Here is a 16,994-nt window from a genome sequence, read left to right on the forward strand (position 1 = left end):
AGCACACATTTTTTCACCCAATCTTGATGACACTTTCAGTTAATGATCAGTACCCCAGTCTCACTTGGCTCACCAAATTTCGTTCTGCTAGGTTAAACCGTTCGTTGGCAGTAACAGTTTTAATTTTCAGGTTTCACTCTGTTTTCTCCTATATGGATACATGTAGTTGGAACTCTAAATCAAAGACGGTTTGTCCTAGCTCTTTGAAACTTGACACAATAAAGTAGTTCCAAGTTCTATCTGTATGGTTTGTTTCCTATTGATGTAGCCCTAAGCAGAGACGGGCGCAAATCACTTTCATGGAAACGGGTTGCCAAGCTTCCAAAACTCTACGAGTTTCCTGAAATCTCAGCACACATTTTTTCACCCAATCTTGATGACACTTTCAGTTAATGATCAGTACCCCAATCTCACTTGGCTCACCAAATTTCGTTCTTCTACGTTAAACCGTTCGTTGGCAGTAACAGTTTAAATTTTCAGGTTTCACTCTGTTTTCTCCTATATGGATACATGTAGTTGGAACTCTAAATCAATGACGGTTTGTCCTAGCTCTTTGAAACTTGACACAATAAAGTAGTTCCAAGTTCCATCTCTATGGTTTGTTTCCTATTGATGTAGCCCTAAGCAGAGACGGGCGAAAATCACTTTCATGGAAAGGCGTTGCCAAGCTTCCAAAAAACTACGAGTTTCCTGAAATCTCAGCACACATTTTTTCACCCAATCTTGATGACACTTTCAGGTAATGATCAGTACCCCAATCCCACTTGGCTCACCAAATTTCGTTCTTCTAGGTTAAACCGTTCGTTGGCAGTAACAGTTTTAATTTTCAGGTTTCACTCTGTTTTCTCCTATATGGATACATGTAGTTGGAACTCTAAAGCAAAGACGGTTTGTCCTAGCTCTTTGCAACTTGACACAATAAAGTAGTTCCAAGTTCTATCTCTATGGTTTGTTTCCTATTGATGTAGCCCTAAGCAGAGACGGGCGCAAATCACTTTCATGGAAAGGGGTTGCCAAGCTTCCAAAAAACTACGAGTTTCCTGAAATCTCAGCACACATTTTTTCACCCAATCTTGATGACACTTTCAGGTAATGATCAGTACCCCAATCCCACTTGGCTCACCAAATTTCGTTCTTCTAGGTTAAACCGTTCGTTGGCAGTAACAGTTTTAATTTTTAGGTTTCACTCTGTTTTCTCCGATATGGATACATGTAGTTGGAACTCTAAATCAAACACGGTTTGTGCTAGCTCTTTGAATCTTGACACAATAAAGTAGGTCCAAGTTCTATCTCTATGGTTTGTTTCCTATTGATGTAGCCCTAAGCAGAGATGGCGCAAATCGCTTTCATGGAAAGGGGTTGCCAACCTTCCAAAAAACTACGAGTTTCCTGAAATCTCAGCACACATTTTTTCACTCAATCTTTATGACACTTTCAGGTAATGATCAGTATCCCAATCCCACTTGGCTCACCAAATTTCGTTCTTCTAGGTTAAACCGAACATTGGCAGTAACAGTTTTAAATTTTAGGTTTCACTCTGTTTTCTCCTATATGGATTCATGTAGTTTGAACTCTAAATCAAACACTGTTTGTGCTGGCTCTTTGAAACTTGACACAATAGAGTAGTTCCAAATTCTATCTCTATGGTTTGTTTCCTATTGATGTAGCCCTAAGCAGAGACTGGCGCAAATCACTTACATGGAAAGGGGTTTCCAAGAATCCAAAAAACTACGAGTTTCCTGAAATCTCAGCACACATTTTTTCACCCAATCTTGATGACACTTTCAGTTAATGATCAGTACCCCAATCTCACTTGGCTCACCAAATTTCGTTCTTCTACGTTAAACCGTTCGTTGGCAGTAACAGTTTTAATTTTCAGGTTTCACTCTGTTTTCTCCTATATGGATACATGTAGTTGAAACTCTAAATCAAACACGGTTTGTCCTAGCTCTTTGAAACTTGACACAATAAAGTAGTTCCAAGTTCTATCTCTATGGTTTGTTTCCTATTGATGTAGCCCTAAGCAGAGACGGGCGCAAATCACTTTCATGGAAACGGGTTGCCAAGCTTCCAAAACTCTACGAGTTTCCTGAAATCTCAGCACACATTTTTTCACCCAAACTTGATGACACTTTCAGGTAATGATCAGTACCCCAATCCCACTTGGCTCACCAAATTTCGTTCTTCTAGGTTAAACCGTTCGTTGGCAGTAACAGTTTTAATTTTTAGGTTTCACTCTGTTTTCTCCGATATGGATACATGTAGTTGGAACTCTAAATCAAACACGGTTTGTGCTAGCTCTTTGAATCTTGACACAATAAAGTAGTTCCAAGTTCTATCTCTATGGTTTGTTTCCTATTGATGTAGCCCTAAGCAGAGACGTGCGCACATCACTTTCATGGAAAGGGGTTGCCAAGCTTCCAAAAAACTACGAGTTTCCTGAAATCTCAGCACACATTTTTTCACCCAATCTTGATGACACTTTCAGGTAATGATCAGTACCCCAATCCCACTTGGCTCACCAAATTTCGTTCTTCTAGGTTAAACCATTCGTTGGCAGTAACAGTTTTAATTTTTAGGTTTCACTCTGTTTTCTCCGATATGGATACATGTAGTTGGAACTCTAAATCAAACACGGTTTGTGCTAGCTCTTTGAATCTTGACACAATAAAGTAGGTCCAAGTTCTATCTCTATGGTTTGTTTCCTATTGATGTAGCCCTAAGCAGAGATGGCGCAAATCGCTTTCATGGAAAGGGGTTGCCAACCTTCCAAAAAACTACGAGTTTCCTGAAATCTCAGCACACATTTTTTCACTCAATCTTTATGACACTTTCAGGTAATGATCAGTACCCCAATCCCACTTGGCTCACCAAATTTCGTTCTGCTAGGTTAAACCGTTCGTTGGCAGTAACAGTTTTAATTTTTAGGTTTCACTCTGTTTTCTCCGATATGGATACATGTATTTGGAACTCTAAATCAAACACGGTTTGTGCTAGCTCTTTGAATCTTGACACAATAAAGTAGGTCCAAGTTCTATCTCTATGGTTTGTTTCCTATTGATGTAGCCCTAAGCAGAGATGGCGCAAATCGCTTTCATGGAAAGGGGTTGCCAACCTTCCAAAAAACTACGAGTTTTTTGAAATCTCAGCACACATTTTTTCACTCAATCTTTATGACACTTTCAGGTAATGATCAGGATCCCAATCCCACTTGGCTCACCAAATTTCGTTCTTCTAGGTTAAACCGTTCATTGGCAGTAACAGTTTTAAATTTTAAGTTTCACTTTGTTTTTTCCTATATGGATTCATGTAGTTTGAACTCTAAATCAAACACGGTTTGTGCTGGCTCTTTGAAACTTGACACAATAGAGTAGTTCCAAATTCTATCTCTATGGTTTGTTTCCTATTGATGTAGCCCTAAGGAGAGACTGGCGCAAATCACTTACATGGAAAGGGGTTGCCAAGCTTCCAAAAAACTACGAGTTTCCTGAAATCTCAACACACATTTTTTCACCCAATCTTGATGACACTTTCAGTTAATGATCAGTACCCCAATCCCACTTGGCTCACCAAATTTCGTTCTTCTAGGTTAAACCGTTCGTTGGCAGAAACAGTTTTAATTTTCAGGTTTCACTCTGTTTTCTCCTATATGGATACATGTAGTTGGAACTCTAAAGCAAAGACGGTTTGTCCTAGCTCTTTGCAACTTGACACAATAAATTAGTTCCAAGTTCTATCTCTATGGTTTGTTTCCTATTGATGTAGCCCTAAGCAGAGACGGGCGCAAATCACTTTCATGGAAAGGGGTTGCCAAGCTTACAAAAAACTACGAGTTTCCTGAAATCTCAGCACACATTTTTTCACCCAATCTTGATGACACTTTCAGGTAATGATCAGTACCCCAATCCCACTTGGCTCACCAAATTTCGTTCTTCTAGGTTAAACCGTTCGTTGGCAGTAACAGTTTTAATTTTTAGGTTTCACTCTGTTTTCTCCGATATGGATACATGTAGTTGGAACTCTAAATCAAACACGGTTTGTGCTAGCTCTTTGATTCTTGACACAATAAAGTAGGTCCAAGTTCTATCTCTATGGTTTGTTTCCTATTGATGTAGCCCTAAGCAGAGATGGCGCAAATCGCTTTCATGGAAAGGGGTTGCCAACCTTCCAAAAAACTACGAGTTTCCTGAAATCTCAGCACACATTTTTTCACTCAATCTCTATGACACTTTCAGGTAATGATAAGTATCCCAATCCCACTTGGCTCACCAAATTTCGTTCTTCTAGGTTAAACCGTACATTGGCAGTAACAGTTTTAAATTTTAGGTTTCACTCTGTTTTCTCCTATATGGATTCATGTAGTTTGAACTCTAAATCAAACACGGTTTGTGCTGGCTCTTTGAAACTTGACACAATAGAGTAGTTCCAAATTCTATCTCTATGGTTTGTTTCCTATTGATGTAGCCCTAAGGAGAGACTGGCGCAAATCACTTATATGGAAAGGGGTTTCCAAGAATCCAAAAAACTACGAGTTTCCTGAAATCTCAGCACACATTTTTTCACCCAATCTTGATGACACTTTCAGTTAATGATCAGTACCCCAGTCTCACTTGGCTCACCAAATTTCGTTCTTCTACGTTAAACCGTTCGTTGGCAGTAACAGTTTTAATTTTCAGGTTTCACTCTGTTTTCTCCTATATGGATACATGTAGTTGGAACTCTAAATCAAAGACGGTTTGTCCTAGCTATTTGAAACTTGACACAATAAAGTAGTTCCAAGTTCTATCTCTATGGTTTGTTTCCTATTGATGTAGCCCTAAGCAGAGACGGGCGCAAATCACTTTCATGGAAACGGGTTGCCAAGCTTCCAAAAAACTACGAGTTTCCTGAAATCTCAGCACACATTTTTTCACCCAATCTTGATGACACTTTCAGGTAATGATCAGTACCCCAATCCCACTTGGCTCACCAAATTTCGTTCTTCTAGGTTAAACCGTTCGTTGGCAGTAAGAGTTTTAATTTTTAGGATTCACTCTGTTTTCTCCTATATGGATACATGTAGTTGGAACTCTAAATCAAAGACGGTTTGTGCTAGCTCTTTGAATCTTGACACAATAAAGTAGTTCCAAGTTCTATCTCTATGGTTTGTTTCTTATTGATGTAGCCCTAAGCAGAGACTGGCGCAAATGACTTTCATGGAAAGGGGTTTCCAAAAATCCAAAAAACTACGAGTTTCCAGAATTCTCGGCACACATTTTTTCACCCTATCTTGATGACACTTTCAGGTAATGATCAGGATCCCAATCCCACTTGGCTCACCAAATTTCGTTCTTCTAGGTTAAACCGTTCATTGGCAGTAACAGTTTTAAATTCTAAGTTTCACTCTGTTTTTTCCTATAAGGATTCATGTAGTTTGAACTCTAAATCAAACACGGTTTGTGCTGGCTCTTTGAAACTTGACACAATAGAGTAGTTCCAAATTCTATCTCTATGGTTTGTTTCCTATTGATGTAGCCCTAAGGAGAGACTGCCGCAAATCACTTACATGGAAAGGGGTTGCCAAGCTTCCAAAAAACTACGAGTTTCCTGAAATCTCAACACACATTTTTTCACCCAATCTTGATGACACTTTCAGGTAATGATCAGTACCCCAATCCCACTTGGCTCACCAAATTTCGTTCTGCTAGGTTAAACCGTTCGTTGGCAGTAACAGTTTTAATTTTCAGGTTTCACTCTGTTTTCTCCTATATGGATACATGTAGTTTGAACTCTAAAGCAAAGACGGTTTGTCCTAGCTCTTTGAAACTTGACACAATAAATTAGTTCCAAGTTCTATCTCTATGGTTTGTTTCCTATTGATGTAGCCCTAAGCAGAGACGTGCGCACATCACTTTCATGGAAAGGGGTTGCCAAGCTTCCAAAAAACTACGAGTTTCCTGAAATCTCAGCACACATTTTTTCACCCAATCTTTATGACACTTTCAGGTAATGATCAGTACCCCACTCCCACTTGGCTCACCAAATTTCGTTCTGCTAGGTTAAACCGTTCGTTGGCAGTAACAGTTTTAATTTTTAGGTTTCACTCTGTTTTCTCCTATATGGATTCATGTAGTTTGAACTCTAAATCAAACACGGTTTGTGCTAGCTCTTTGAATCTTGACACAATAAAGTAGGTCCAAGTTCTATCTCTATGGTTTGTTTCCTATTGATGTAGCCCTAAGCAGAGATGGCGCAAATCGCTTTCATAGAAAGGGGTTGCCAAGCTTCCAAAAAACTACGAGTTTTTTGAAATCTCAGCACACATTTTTTCACTCAATCTTTATGACACTTTCAGGTAATGATCAGTATCCCAATCCCACTTGGCTCACCAAATTTCGTTCTTCTAGGTTAAACCGTATATTGGCAGTAACAGTTTTAAATTTTAGGTTTCACTCTGTTTTCTCCTATATGGATTCATGTAGTTTGAACTCTAAATCAAACACGGTTTGTGCTGGCTCTTTGAAACTTGACACAATAGAGTAGTTCCAAATTCTATCTCTATGGTTTGTTTCCTATTGATGTAGCCCTAAGCAGAGACTGGCGCAAATCACTTACATGGAAAGGGGTTGCCAAGCTTCCAAAAAACTACGAGTTTCCTGAAATCTCAGCACACATTTTTTCACCCAATCTTGATGACACATTCAGTTAATGATCAGTACCCCAATCTCACTTGGCTCACCAAATTTCGTTCTTCTACGTTAAACCGTTCGTTGGCAGTAACAGTTTTAATTTTCAGGTTTCACTCTGTTTTCTCCTATATGGATACATGTAGTTGGAACTCTAAATCAAAGACGGTTTGTCCTAGCTCTTTGAAACTTGACACAATAAAGTAGTTCCAAGTTCTATCTGTATGGTTTGTTTCCTATTGATGTAGCCCTAAGCAGAGACGGGCGCAAATCACTTTCATGGAAAGGGGTTGCCAAGCTTCCAAAAAACTATGAGTTTCCTGAAATCTCAGCACACATTTTTTCACCCAATCTTGATGACACTTTCAGGTAATGATCAGTACCCCAATCCCACTTGGCTCACCAAATTTTGTTCTTCTAGGTTAAACCGTTCGTTGGCAGTAACAGTTTTAATTTTTAGGTTTCACTCTGTTTTCTCCGATATGGATACATGTAGTTGGAACTCTAAATCAAACACGGTTTGTGCTAGCTCTTTGAATCTTGACACAATAAAGTAGGTCCAAGTTCTATCTCTATGGTTTGTTTCCTATTGATGTAGCCCTAAGCAGAGATGGCGCAAATCGCTTTCATGGAAAGGGGTTGCCAACCTTCCAAAAAACTACGAGTTTCCTGAAATCTCAGCACACATTTTTTCACTCAATCTTTATGACACTTTCAGGTAATGATCAGTATCCCAATCCCACTTGGCTCACCAAATTTCGTTCTTCTAGGTTAAACCGTACATTGGCAGTAACAGTTTTAAATTTTAGGTTTCACTCTGTTTTCTCCTATATGGATTCATGTAGTTTGAACTCTAAATCAAACACGGTTTGTGCTGGCTCTTTGAAACTTGACACAATAGAGTAGTTCCAAATTCTATCTCTATGGTGTGTTTCCTATTGATGTAGCCCTAAGCAGAGACTGGCGCAAATCACTTACATGGAAAGGGGTTTCCAAGAATCCAAAAAACTACGAGTTTCCTGAAATCTCAGCACACATTTTTTCACCCAATCTTGATGACACTTTCAGTTAATGATCAGTACCCCAATCTCACTTGGCTCACCAAATTTCGTTCTTCTACGTTAAACCGTTCGTTGGCAGTAACAGTTTTAATTTTCAGGTTTCACTCTGTTTTCTCCTATATGGATACATGTAGTTGGAACTCTAAATCAAAGACGGTTTGTCCTAGCTCTTTGAAACTTGACACAATAAAGTAGTTCCAAGTTCTATCTCTATGGTTTGTTTCCTATTGATGTAGCCCTAAGCAGAGACGGGCGCAAATCACTTTCATGGAAACGGGTTGCCAAGCTTCCAAAACTCTACGAGTTTCCTGAAATCTCAGCACACATTTTTTCACCCAATCTTGATGACACTTTCAGGTAATGATCAGTACCCCAATCCCACTTGGCTCACCAAATTTCGTTCTTCTAGGTTAAACCGTTCGTTGGCAGTAACAGTTTTAATTTTTAGGTTTCACTCTGTTTTCTCCGATATGGATACATGTAGTTGGAACTCTAAATCAAACACGGTTTGTGCTAGCTCTTTGAATCTTGACAAAATAAAGTAGTTCCAAGTTCTATCTCTATGGTTTGTTTCCTATTGATGTAGCCCTAAGCAGAGACGGGCGCAAATCACTTTCATGGAAAGGGGTTGCCAATCTTCCAAAAAACTACGAGTTTCCTGAAATCTCAGCACACATTTTTTCACCCAATCTTTATGACACTTTCAGGTAATGATCAGTACCCCAATCCCACTTGGCTCACCAAATTTCGTTCTGCTAGGTTAAACCGTTCGTTGGCAGTAACAGTTTTAATTTTTAGGTTTCACTCTGTTTTCTCCGATATGGATACATGTAGTTGGAACTCTAAATCAAACACGGTTTGTGCTAGCTCTTTGAATCTTGACACAATAAAGTAGGTCCAAGTTCTATCTCTATGGTTTGTTTCCTATTGATGTAGCCCTAAGCAGAGATGGCGCAAATCGCTTTCATGGAAAGGGGTTGCCAACCTTCCAAAAAACTACGAGTTTTTTGAAATCTCAGCACACATTTTTTCACTCAATCTTTATGACACTTTCAGGTAATGATCAGGATCCCAATCCCACTTGGCTCACCAAATTTCGTTCTTCTAGGTTAAACCGTTCATTGGCAGTAACAGTTTTAAATTTTAAGTTTCACTTTGTTTTTTCCTATATGGATTCATGTAGTTTGAACTCTAAATCAAACACGGTTTGTGCTGGCTCTTTCAAACTTGACACAATAGAGTAGTTCCAAATTCTATCTCTATGGTTTGTTTCCTATTGATGTAGCCCTAAGGAGAGACTGGCGCAAATCACTTACATGGAAAGGGGTTGCCAAGCTTCCAAAAAACTACGAGTTTCCTGAAATCTCAACACACATTTTTTCCCCCAATCTTGATGACACTTTCAGTTAATGATCAGTACCCCAATCCCACTTGGCTCACCAAATTTCGTTCTTCTAGTTTAAACCGTTCGTTGGCAGTAACAGTTTTAATTTTCAGGTTTCACTCTGTTTTCTCCTATATGGATACATGTAGTTGGAACTCTAAAGCAAAGACGGTTTGTCCTAGCTCTTTGCAACTTGACACAATAAAGTAGTTCCAAGTTCTATCTCTATGGTTTGTTTCCTATTGATGTAGCCCTAAGCAGAGACGTGCGCACATCACTTTCATGGAAAGGGGTTGCCAAGCTTCCAAAAAACTACGAGTTTCCTGAAATCTCAGCACACATTTTTTCACCCAATCTTGATGACACTTTCAGGTAATGATCAGTACCCCAATCCCACTTGGCTCACCAAATTTCGTTCTGCTAGGTTAAACCGTTCGTTGGCAGTAACAGTTTTAATTTTTAGGTTTCACTCTGTTTTCTCCGATATGGATACATGTATTTGGAACTCTAAATCAAACACAGTTTGTGCTAGCTCTTTGAATCTTGACACAATAAAGTAGGTCCAAGTTCTAACTCTATGGTTTGTTTCCTATTGGTGTAGCCCTATGCAGAGACTGGCGCAAATCACTTTCATGGAAAGGGGTTGCCAACCTTCCAAAAAACTACGAGTTTCCTGAAATCTCAGCGCACATTTTTTCACCCAATCTTAATGACACTTTCAGGTAATGATCAGTACCCCAATCCCACTTGGCTCACCAAATTTCGTTCTTCTAGGTTAAACCGTTCGTTGGCAGTAAGAGTTTTAATTTTTAGGTTTCACTCTGTTTTCTCCTATATGGATACATGTAGTTGGAACTCTAAATCAAAGATGGTTTGTGCTAGCTCTTTGAATCTTGACACAATAAAGTAGTTCCAAGTTCTATCTCTATGGTTTGTTTCCTATTGATGTAGCCCTAAGCAGAGACTGGCGCAAATCACTTTCATGGAAAGGGGTTGCCAAGCTTCCAAAAAACTACGAGTTTCCAGAAATCTCAGCACACATTTTTTCACCCAATCTTGATGACACTTTCAGGTAATGATCACTACCCCAATCCCACTTGGCTAACCAAATTTCGTTCTTCTAGGTTAAACCGTTCGTTGGCCGTAACAGTTTTAATTTTTAGATTTCACTCTATTTTCTCCTATATGGATACATGTAGTTGGAACTCTAAATCAAACACGGTTTGTGCTAGCTCTTTGAAACTTGACACAATAAAGTAGTTCCAAGTTCTAACTCTATGGTTTGTTTCCTATTGATGTAGCCCTAAGCAGAGACTGGCGCAAATCACTTTTTTGGAAAGGGGTTGCCAAGAATCCAAAAAACTACGAGTTTCCAGAAATCTTGGCACACATTTTTTCACCCAAACTTGATGACACTTTCAGTTAATGATCAGTACCGCAATCCCACTTGGCTCACCAAATTTCGTTCTTCTAGGTTAAACCGTTCGTTGGCAGTAAGAGTTTTAATTTTTAGGATTCACTCTGTTTTCTCCTATATGGATACATGTAGTTGGAACTCTAAATCAAAGACGGTTTGTGCTAGCTCTTTGAATCTTGACACAATAAAGTAGTTCCAAGTTCTATCTCTATGGTTTGTTTCTTATTGATGTAGCCCTAAGCAGAGACTGGCGCAAATCACTTTCATTGAAAGGGGTTTCCAAAAATCCAAAAAACTACGAGTTTCCAGAAATCTCGGCACACATTTTTTCACCCTATCTTGATGACACTTTCAGGTAATGATCAGGATCCCAATCCCACTTGGCTCACCAAATTTCGTTCTTCTAGGTTAAACCGTTCATTGGCAGTAACAGTTTTAAATTCTAAGTTTCACTCTGTTTTTTCCTATATGGATTCATGTAGTTTGAACTCTAAATCAAACACGGTTTGTGCTGGCTCTTTGAAACTTGACACAATAGAGTAGTTCCAAATTCTATCTCTATGGTTTGTTTCCTATTGATGTAGCCCTAAGCAGAGACGTGCGCACATCACTTTCATGGAAAGGGGTTGCCAAGCTTCCAAAAAACTACGAGTTTCCTGAAATCTCAGCACACATTTTTTCACCCAATCTTTATGACACTTTCAGGTAATGATCAGTACCCCAATCCCACTTGGCTCACCAAATTTCGTTCTGCTAGGTTAAACCGTTCGTTGGCAGTAACAGTTTTAATTTTTAGGTTTCACTCTGTTTTCTCCTTTATGGATACATGTAGTTGGAACTCTAAATCAAACACGGTTTGTGCTAGCTCTTTGAATCTTGACACAATAAAGTAGGTCCAAGTTCTATCTCTATGGTTTGTTTCCTATTGATGTAGCCCTAAGCAGAGATGGCGCAAATCGCTTTCATGGAAAGGGGTTGCCAAGCTTCCAAAAAACTACGAGTTTTTTGAAATCTCAGCACACATTTTTTCACCCAATCTTGATGACACTTTCAGGTAATGATCAGTACCCCAATCCCACTTGGCTCAACAAATTTCGTTCTTCTAGTTTAAACTGTTCGTTTGCAGTAACAGTTTTAATTTTTAGGTTTCACTCTGTTTTCTCCGATATGGATACATGTAGTTGGAACTCTAAATCAAACACGGTTTGTGCTAGCTCTTTGAATCTTGACACAATAAAGTAGGTCCAAGTTCTATCTCTATGGTTTGTTTCTTATTGATGTAGCCCTAAGCAGAGATGGCGCAAATCACTTTCACGGAAAGGGGTTGCCAACCTTCCAAAAAACTACGAGTTTCCTGAAATCTCAGCACACATTTTTTCACTCAATCTTTATGACACTTTCAGGTAATGATCAGTACCCCAATCCCACTTGGCTCACCAAATTTCGTTCTTCTAGGTTAAACCGTACATTGGCAGTAACAGTTTTAAATTTTAGGTTTCACTCTGTTTTCTCCTATATGGATTCATGTAGTTTGAACTCTAAATCAAACACGGTTTGTGCTGGCTCTTTGAAACTTGACACAATAGAGTAGTTCCAAATTCTATCTCTATGGTTTGTTTCCTATTGATGTAGCCCTAAGCAGAGACTGGCGCAAATCACTTACATGGAAAGGGGTTGCCAAGCTTCCAAAAAACTACGAGTTTCCTGAAATCTCAGCACACATTTTTTCACCCAATCTTGATGACACTTTCAGTTAATGATCAGTACCCCAATCTCACTTGGCTCACCAAATTTCGTTCTTCTACGTTAAACCGTTCGTTGGCAGTAACAGTTTTAATTTTCAGGTTTCACTCTGTTTTCTCCTATATGGATACATGTAGTTGGAACTCTAAATCAAAGACGGTTTGTCCTAGCTCTTTGAAACTTGACACAATAAAGTAGTTCCAAGTTCCATCTCTATGGTTTGTTTCCTATTGATGTAGCCCTAAGCAGAGACGGGCGAAAATCACTTTCATGGAAAGGCGTTGCCAAGCTTCCAAAAAACTACGAGTTTCCTGAAATCTCAGCACACATTTTTTCACCCAATCTTGATGAAACTTTCAGGTAATGATCAGTAACCCAATCCCACTTGGCTCACCAAATTTCGTTCTTCTAGGTTAAACCGTTTGTTGGCAGTAACAGTTTTAATTTTTAGGTTTCACTCTGTTTTCTCCTATATGGATACATGTAGTTGGAACTCTAAATCAAACACGGTTTGTGCTAGCTCTTTGAATCTTGACACAATAAAGTAGGTCCAAGTTCTATCTCTATGGTTTGTTTCCTATTGATGTAGCCCTAAGCAGAGATGGCGCAAATCGCTTTCATGGAAAGGGGTTGCCAAACTTCCAAAAAACTACGAGTTTCCTGAAATCTCAGCACACATTTTTTCAATCAATCTTTATGAAACTTTCAGGTAATGATCAGTATCCCAATCCCACTTGGCTCACCAAATTTCGTTCTTCTAGGTTAAACCGTACATTGGCAGTAACAGTTTTAAATTTTAGGTTTCACTCTGTTTTCTCCTATATGGATTCATGTAGTTTGAACTCTAAATCAAACACGGTTTGTGCTGGCTCTTTGAAACTTGACACAATAGAGTAGTTCCAAATTCTATCTCTATGGTTTGTTTCCTATTGATGTAGCCCTAAGCAGAGACTGGCGCAAATCAGTTACATGGAAAGGGGTTTCCAAGAATCCAAAAAACTACGAGTTTCCTGAAATCTCAGCACACATTTTTTCACCCAATCTTGATGACACTTTCAGTTAATGATCAGTACCCCAATCTCACTTGGCTCACCAAATTTCGTTCTTCTACGTTAAACCGTTCGTTGGCAGTAACAGTTTTAATTTTCAGGTTTCACTCTGTTTTCTCCTATATGGATACATGTAGTTGGAACTCTAAATCAAAGACGGTTTGTCCTAGCTCTTTGAAACTTGACACAATAAAGTAGTTCCAAGTTCTATCTCTATGTTTTGTTTCCTATTGATGTAGCCCTAAGCAGAGACGGGCGCAAATCACTTTCATGGAAACGGGTTGCCAAGCTTCCAAAACTCTACGAGTTTCCTGAAATCTCAGCACACATTTTTTCACCCAATTTTGATGACACTTTCAGGTAATGATCAGTACCCCAATCCCACTTGGCTCACCAAATTTCGTTCTTCTAGGTTAAACCGTTCGTTGGCAGTAACAGTTTTAATTTTTAGGTTTCACTCTGTTTTCTCCGATATGGATACATGTAGTTGGAACTCTAAATCAAACACGGTTTGTGCTAGCTCTTTGAATCTTGACACAATAAAGTAGTTCCAAGTTCTATCTCTATGGTTTGTTTCCTATTGATGTAGCCCTAAGCAGAGACGTGCGCACATCACTTTCATGGAAAGGGGTTGCCAAGCTTCCAAAAAACTACGAGTTTCCTGACATCTCAGCACACATTTTTTCACCCAATCTTTATGACACTTTCAGGTAATGATCAGTACCCCAATCCCACTTGGCTCACCAAATTTCGTTCTGCTAGGTTAAACCGTTCGTTGGCAGTAACAGTTTTAATTTTTAGGTTTCACTCTGTTTTCTCCGATATGGATACATGTATTTGGAACTCTAAATCAAACACGGTTTGTGCTAGCTCTTTGAATCTTGACACAATAAAGTAGGTCCAAGTTCTATCTCTATGGTTTGTTTCCTATTGATGTAGCCCTAAGCAGAGATGGCGCAAATCGCTTTCATGGAAAGGGGTTGCCAACCTTCCAAAAAACTACGAGTTTTTTGAAATCTCAGCACACATTTTTTCACTCAATCTTTATGACACTTTCAGGTAATGATCAGGATCCCAATCCCACTTGGCTCACCAAATTTCGTTCTTCTAGGTTAAACCGTTCATTGGCAGTAACAGTTTTAAATTTTAAGTTTCACTTTGTTTTTTCCTATATGGATTCATGTAGTTTGAACTCTAAATCAAACACGGTTTGTGCTGGCTCTTTGAAACTTGACACAATAGAGTAGTTCCAAATTCTATCTCTATGGTTTGTTTCCTATTGATGTAGCCCTAAGGAGAGACTGGCGCAAATCACTTACATGGAAAGGGGTTGCCAAGCTTCCAAAAAACTACGAGTTTCCTGAAATCTCAACACACATTTTTTCACCCAATCTTGATGACACTTTCAGTTAATGATCAGTACCCCAATCCCACTTGGCTCACCAAATTTCGTTCTTCTAGGTTAAACCGTTCGTTGGCAGTAACAGTTTTAATTTTCAGGTTTCACTCTGTTTTCTCCTATATGGATACATGTAGTTGGAACTCTAAAACAAAGATGGTTTGTCCTAGCTCTTTGCAACTTGACACAATAAAGTAGTTCCAAGTTCTATCTCTATGGTTTGTTTCCTATTGATGTAGCCCTAAGCAGAGACGGGCGCAAATCACTTTCATGGAAAGGGGTTGCCAAGCTTCCAAAAAACTACGAGTTTCCTGAAATCTCAGCACACATTTTTTCACCCAATCTTGATGACACTTTCAGGTAATGATCAGTACCCCAATCCCACTTGGCTCACCAAATTTCGTTCTTCTAGGTTAAACCGTTCGTTGGCAGTAACAGTTTTAATTTTTAGGTTTCACTCTGTTTTCTCCGATATGGATACATGTAGTTGGAACTCTAAATCAAACACGGTTTGTGCTAGCTCTTTGAATCTTGACACAATAAAGTAGGTCCAAGTTCTATCTCTATGGTTTGTTTCCTATTGATGTAGCCCTAAGCAGAGATGGCGCAAATCGCTTTCATGGAAAGGGGTTGCCAACCTTCCAAAAAACTACGAGTTTCCTGAAATCTCAGCACACATTTTTTCACTCAATATTTATGACACTTTCAGGTAATGATCAGTATCCCAATCCCACTTGGCTCACCAAATTTCGTTCTTCTAGGTTAAACCGAACATTGGCAGTAACAGTTTTAAATTTTAGGTTTCACTCTGTTTTCTCCTATATGAATTCATGTAGTTTGAACTCTAAATCAAACACGGTTTGTGCTGGCTCTTTGAAACTTGACACAATAGAGTAGTTCCAAATTCTATCTCTATGGTTTGTTTCCTATTGATGTAGCCCTAAGCAGAGACTGGCGCAAATCACTTACATGGAAAGGGGTTTCCAAGAATCCAAAAAACTACGAGTTTCCTGAAATCTCAGCACACATTTTTTCACCCAATCTTGATGACACTTTCAGTTAATGATCAGTACCCCAATCTCACTTGGCTCACCAAATTTCGTTCTTCTACGTTAAACCGTTCGTTGGCAGTAACAGTTTTAATTTTCAGGTTTCACTCTGTTTTCTCCTATATGGATACATGTAGTTGAAACTCTAAATCAAACACGGTTTGTCCTAGCTCTTTGAAACTTGACACAATAAAGTAGTTCCAAGTTCTATCTCTATGGTTTGTTTCCTATTGATGTAGCCCTAAGCAGAGACGGGCGCAAATCACTTTCATGGAAACGGGTTGCCAAGCTTCCAAAACTCTACGAGTTTCCTGAAATCTCAGCACACATTTTTTCACCCAATCTTGATGACACTTTCAGGTAATGATCAGTACCCCAATCCCACTTGGCTCACCAAATTTCGTTCTTCTAGGTTAAACCGTTCGTTGGCAGTAACAGTTTTAATTTTTAGGTTTCACTCTGTTTTCTCCGATATGGATACATGTAGTTGGAACTCTAAATCAAACACGGTTTGTGCTAGCTCTTTGAATCTTGACACAATAAAGTAGTTCCAAGTTCTATCTCTATGGTTTGTTTCCTATTGATGTAGCCCTAAGCAGAGACGTGCGCACATCACTTTCATGGAAAGGGGTTGCCAAGCTTCCAAAAAACTACGAGTTTCCTGAAATCTCAGCACACATTTTTTCACCCAATCTTGATGACACTTTCAGGTAATTATCAGTACCCCAATCCCACTTGGCTCACCAAATTTTGTTCTTCTAGGTTAAACCGTTCGTTGGCAGTAACAGTTTTAATTTTTAGGTTTCACTCTGTTTTCTCCGATATGGATACATGTAGTTGGAACTCTAAATCAAACACGGTTTGTGCTAGCTCTTTGAATCTTGACACAATAAAGTAGGTCCAAGTTCTATCTCTATGGTTTGTTTCCTATTGATGTAGCCCTAAGCAGAGATGGCGCAAATCGCTTTCATGGATAGGGGTTGCCAACCTTCCAAAAAACTACGAGTTTCCTGAAATCTCAGCACACATTTTTTCACTCAATCTTTATGACACTTTCAGGTAATGATCAGTACCCCAATCCCACTTGGCTCACCAAATTTCGTTCTGCTAGGTTAAACCGTTCGTTGGCAGTAACAGTTTTAATTTTTAGGTTTCACTCTGTTTTCTCCGATATGGATACATGTATTTGGAACTCTAAATCAAACACGGTTTGTGCTAGCTCTTTGA

This window comes from Spermophilus citellus (assembly GCF_964194105.1).
Source record: "Spermophilus citellus genome assembly, chromosome: 6".
Classification (NCBI taxonomy): domain Eukaryota; kingdom Metazoa; phylum Chordata; class Mammalia; order Rodentia; family Sciuridae; genus Spermophilus; species Spermophilus citellus.